Raw genomic sequence first — 6,000 nt, 5'->3', positions numbered from 1 at the left:
CCTCTGGGGCAGTTTCTCAGTCTTTCCTTGTTTTTGTCTTTTTTCTTTTGAAAGTGGTGAAGAGTATTTGTCAGATATTTTGTAGAATGTCCCTCAGTTTGGATTTTTTTCTCATGATTAGACAGGGATGAGGTGCTTGGGGGAGAATATCACAAAGGTGAGGTGCCCCTCTCGTTACATGACATCAGCTGGTGATGGTACCCTTGATCACTTGATTAAAGCAGTTTGTCAGATTTGTCCAGTGTGAAATTACTATTTTTTCCCTTTCCATACTTTCTTCTTCGGCAGTGAGTCACTAAGTCCAGCACACATTTACGGGCGGAGAGCCAATTAAGCTCCATCTGGAGGGGAGAGTATCTACATATGATATTTGGAATTCTTCTGCAAGTAAGATTTGTCGCTTCTCCCCATGTATTTATTTATTCAATCACTTATTTAGATCAGCATGGACTCACTTTGGGTTATACTCTAATACTCCATTATTTTGTTACTAAAATTGTCCCAGCTTTGGCTATTGAATGCTCTTTCAGGTTGGCATCTATGTCCCTTTGACACACCCCCATCCTATATATTTAAGCACTTCCTTACTTTCTGGCACTAGTTTCTAGACTTTCAAATCATATATTTTATTTCGGCAATCATATTTTTCATGTCCCAGAACTCTTTCCTGTTTTCTTTCTTTCTTTCTTTCTTTTTGTTATTTGAATTTTATTTTATTTTTTATACAGCAGATTCTTATTAGTCAACCATTTTATACACATCAGTGTATATATGTCAAGCCCAATCGCCCAATTCATCACACCCCCACCCCCACCCCCACTATCCCCCCTTGCTGTCCATACGATTGTTCTCTACATCTGTGTCTCAATTTTTGCCCTGCAAACCGGTTCATCTGTACCATTTTTCTACGTTCCACATATATGTGTTAATATATGATATTAGTTTTTCTCTTTCTGACTTACTTCACTCTGTATGACAGTCTCTAGATTCATCCACATCTCAAAATATGACCCAGTTTTGTTCCTTTTTATGGCTGAGTAATATTCCATTGTATATATGTACCACATCTTCTTAATCCATTCACCTGTTGATGGGCATTTAGGTTGCTTCCATGACCTGGCTATTGTAAATAGTGCTGCAATGAACATTGGGGTGCATGTGTCTTTTTGAATTATGGTTTTCTCTGGGTATATGTCCAGTAGTGGGATTGCTGGATCATATGGTAATTCTATTTTTAGTTTTTTAAGGAACCTCCATATGGTTCTCCATAGGGGCAGTATCAATTTACATTCCCACCAACAATGCAGGAGGGTTCTGTTTTCTCCACACCCTCTCCAGCATTTGTTGTTTGTAGGTTTTCTGATGATGCCCATTCTAACTGGTATGAGGTGATACCTCATTGTATTTTTTTTTTTTTTTTTTTTGCGGTACGCGGGCCTCTCACTGTTGTGGCCTCTCCCGTTGCGGAGCACAAGCTCCGGACACGCAGGCTCAGCGGCCATGGCTCACGGGCCTAGCCGCTCCGCGACATGTGGGATCTTCCCGGACCGGGGCACGAACCCGCATCCCCTGCATCAGCAGGCGGACTCTCAACCACTGCACCACCAGGGAAGCCTGTCTCTTTTTTACCCCCAGATTGACTTAGCTTTTTCCACATAAATTTCTCATATAAAGGTCTACTAAAGAAAAAGCTTATTGGGATTTTGATTGGAATTGTATTGAATTTACAGACTGATTTTTTAAAATTAATTTATATTTGGCTGCGTTAGGTCTTCATTGCTGTGCGCAGGCTTCTCATTGTGGTGGCTTCTCTTGTTGCGGAGCCCAGGCTCTAGGCATGCGAGCTTCAGTAGTTGTGGCTTGTGGGCTCAGCAGTTGTGGCTCGTGGGCTCTAGAGAGCCGGCTCTGTAGTTGTGGCGCACGGGCTTAGTTGCTCCATGGCAACTAAGAGGCATGTGGGATCCAAGGCATGTGGGATCTTCCCGGACCAGGGCTCGAACCCACGTCCGCTGCATTGGCAGGCGGATTCTTAACCACTGAGCCACCAGGGAAGCCCTATAGATTGATTTTTTTGGAAAATAACAGCCTAATACTGAGACTTCTAAACCATGAATTTGGTATATGTCTTCATTTATCTAGATCTTCTTTGATTTCTCTCAATGTTTTGTAATTTTCAGTGTGTAAAGCAAAGGTCATGCATGTCTTTCGTTAAATTTATTCCTAAGGATTTTATGTTTTTCGATGCTCTTGTAAACAGAATTTTTAATTTCATTTTCTGTTCTTTCCTGCTAGTATTATATATGGAAGCACAACTGATTTTTATATATTGACTTCATTTATTAATTCTAGTAGTAGTTTGTACATTCCTTAGTATTTTCTGTGTTAGCAATCATGTCATCTGCAAATATAGACAGCTCCACTTATTTCTTTCCAATCTTTGTGCCTTTTATTTCTTTTTATTTCTTATTGCAATTTGTATCAAATTAAATATAAGTGGTAGGGCTTCCCTGGTGGCACAGTGGTTAAGAATCCACCTGCCATTGCAGGGGACACAGTTTCGATCCCTGGCCCGGGAAGATCCCACATGCCTTGCAGCACCTAAGCCCGTGTGCCACAGCTACTGAACCTGCACTCAAGAGCCCGCAAGCCACAACTACTGAGCCCACGTGCCACAACTACTGAAGCCTGTGTGCCTAGAGCCCGTGCTCCACAACAAGAGAAGCCACCACAATGAGAAGCCCACGCACCTCAGTGAAGAGTAGCCCCCGCTCACCGCAACTAGAGAAAGCCCGCGCACAGCAACAATGACCCAACACAGCCAAAAAACAAAACAAACAAATAAATAAATTTATTAAAATAAATAAATAAAATAAGTGGTGAGGACTGAAAGCCTGGCCTTATTCCTGATCTTATAGGGAAATCATTCAGTACTTTAACTTTAAGTGTCATGTTATCTGTAGTCTTTTTATAGTTTCTCTTTATTAAGTTGAGGAAGTTCCCTTCTACTGCATTTCACAGTAAAGGGTATATTTGTCTTTTTTTTTTCTTGCTACTCAGGCTTTAAACTCCTTACTCATGTTTGGGGACTCCTCCACCCTTTAAGTCTTGGAGTAAGTTAAAGCCTTCCTTGCAATATGGAATCACAAATGCCAACCACACAGATTCTCAGTGTCCTTGCAGTACAGGTAGGATCACATGACCTAGTGCAAGGGCACATGACTAGGCTCAGTCAATCAGATGCATAGGGGACTTTGACTGAAAGATGTAGGGCCAGCAAAGAATCCATTCTGGTGACAGAGGTGACAGTGGCCATATCTTGTTTCCGGGGCAGCAATAGGGCTAGGTTTGGTTCTGGCAGTAGTGGGGGTATGAGTTGTGGTATCCATCGTTCAGCAATAGCAGCTACATGACTATCTTGCCAATACGTTCTTTGTATGATTAAGTCAGCCAGAATTGGTTTCTGTTGATTACAAATAAGAACCTTAAATTGTCCAAGTAGTTAAATACCAGTAAGCCCACCATAAAGAAATCTTGTTAGACGAACTGGAGATTTGTTAGATATGTTTACACTTGTTAGACAAATGTAAAACAGCCCCTGCCATACTGGGGAGCTGGCCCATCTGTGAGCGTTCTTCCTCAGGATATGGCCCTCATCCTCCTTTCCAGCTCCTCCCCTCCCCTCTCTGTGCTTTGGCCACAGATCCATCTGAATCCTTCCAAAGTGTCATGGCCTTTCCTTCCTCCCTGGCTTTGCAGCTGTTGAGTATCTTCTCCCTGGAATGTAGTCATCATCCCTCCCTAAACTGCTAACACGGCCTCCTAATTGGTCTCCCCCTCCACATCCCCTCAGGCCCATGTCCAGTCCATATTTCATACAACGGCCAGAGCCACTTCTCAAAACGTATGTCTGAGCACGTCACCACTCTGTTTAAAATCTTCCAAAGCTTCTTTATTGATCTTTGGATAAAGACTAAATTCCTTAACACGACCCTCCAGGCTCAGCATGGTCTGGCTCCTACCTACCTCTCCAGCTTACTGGAAGACACTTAGAGGTAGAAGCAGGGAACTGGATTGATGTGGAATGAGGGGGGCAAAGGAGGAGTCAAGGATGACACCCAGATTTCTGGTTGGGGCAGAGGTAGGGAAGCTCCTTAGTTTATTCACCTTTAAGATCTCAAAGGTGCGTACTAGTCAGCCTCACATCTTTTGCTAAACAGGTAGCTGAAAACCCACCCACCCACTCACTCACACTTCGGTCTGACAGTCAACTACCTGACCAGCCAAGCAGAGGCTTTAGGAGCGAGCTGCAGCTCTTTTATTTTTCTGTCTTTGGCTTAGGCACTTTCCCTCCCAGTGTCTTTGTTTTCTCATCTATAAAGCAGGAATAATATCAACACTTTCTCTCTTGCCTTCCCTTCCCTTTCCTTCTCTCTCCCTCCCTCCCTCTCTCCTTGATAAAAAACTATTGTAATGGTAAATTGCAGGCATGTGACTGGCCCAAGTTGAGACATAGCTGGAGATGACCATCTCCTATGAGCCTCAGTAATAGAATCTATTTGCCTTTTAGAAAAGTCACTCTGGTTTTCAGGTGAGGATGTATTGCAAATAAGTTAAGACAGGAAAGAAGAGGTCTCAGTCTTCTCAACCCTTGGAGAAATGTGTGGGGAGGTGGGCTACGTGGAGGGTGGAACAAACAGACCTGCCCCAAAACTCAGGCTAATCCTGGATCCTCCACTGTCTACAGTCCGTCCCTCAGCACATGCTGTCGGCTCTACCTCCAAATATAGATGAACCCCTTTACTTCTCTTTTTTTTTTTTTGGCCATGCTACATGGCTTGTGGGATCTTAGTTCCCCGACCAGGGATCGAACCTGGGCCTCCCGCAGTGGAAGTGTGGAATCCTAACCACTGGACCACCAGGGAAGTCCCACCCCTTTACTTCTCTTCATTTCTGCTGCCATCACCTTAGTCCAACCACCATCCGTTCTCTCTGACCTACTCCAATAACAGGATGCCCCGCCTCTGCTCCTGTCTCGCTCCAAAACATCTTCATCCAAAAGCCAGTGACCTCTAAAAATGTAAAGCGGGTACTGTTACTCATTTCCTAAGTCGTCCGCGGGCTCCCCAAACTCCTCAGCCCTAGCCACAAGCCTGCACGGTCTGCACCACTCTTTCCCTGTTCACCCAAACCCAGGTACCCTGTCCTTCCTTGCTCCTGTGCTTCAGGAAGGCCCAGCTTCTGTCCTTGCTGCCCCCTCTGCCTGGGTGGCTCTTCCCCCGGCTCTCCCCGCACACCGCACATCGCTGAGTCCTCGCCTGCAAGGTCTCTGTCCAGAGGTGTCTCCATGAAGAGCCTCTTTCTAGGTGCACTTGCCCCCATCACTCTTTGTTCCATCACTTTTATTTCCTTCATAACACTTATCACTGCCTGAAATTAGACTTTTTATATTTATAGAGGTCTCCTCAACATTACTACTTTTACATTTTTATTAATTTTAATTCTACTAGGAATACATAACTGTGTTGTCCAAAGAGCCTGACAGGTAAACCCCTCTTCTCCCAGTGAGGTCCCTCACTGAAAGGACAGCTCCGTTTGTCCTATTGACCATGATTTGTAAGTTCCTAGAACCATGCATGCATGGCACATTCCACAAACAGTTAATGAGTGAAGAGCGAATCAAGGGCCACACTCTGGCTCCACCACATATTAGCTTCCCTTTGGGGAGGGCTGGAGGAGGAGGAATCAGAGGCCAAAGTCCAGAGGAGGCAACGGATTTGGGCAAACTACTTATTTTCTCCAACTATCAGTTTGCTCATTTATTAAAAAAAAAAAAGGGAAAAGAGCATTTATCTCATAGAATTGTGAGCATCAAGTAGTGCCAGGCACACCATACACCCCCTCATGAAGTTTATAGTCTAGTTGGGGGGGGCAGTGGGGACGTACTTGAAACGCTGCGTGTTGATTCCATAGTTCACCAATCTGTTCAGTGGCCCTAGAATG

The sequence above is a fragment of the Globicephala melas genome, chromosome 8 (genome assembly GCF_963455315.2).
Source record: "Globicephala melas chromosome 8, mGloMel1.2, whole genome shotgun sequence".
Classification (NCBI taxonomy): Eukaryota; Metazoa; Chordata; class Mammalia; order Artiodactyla; family Delphinidae; genus Globicephala; species Globicephala melas.
Note: the sequence above shows the minus strand (reverse complement) of the source record.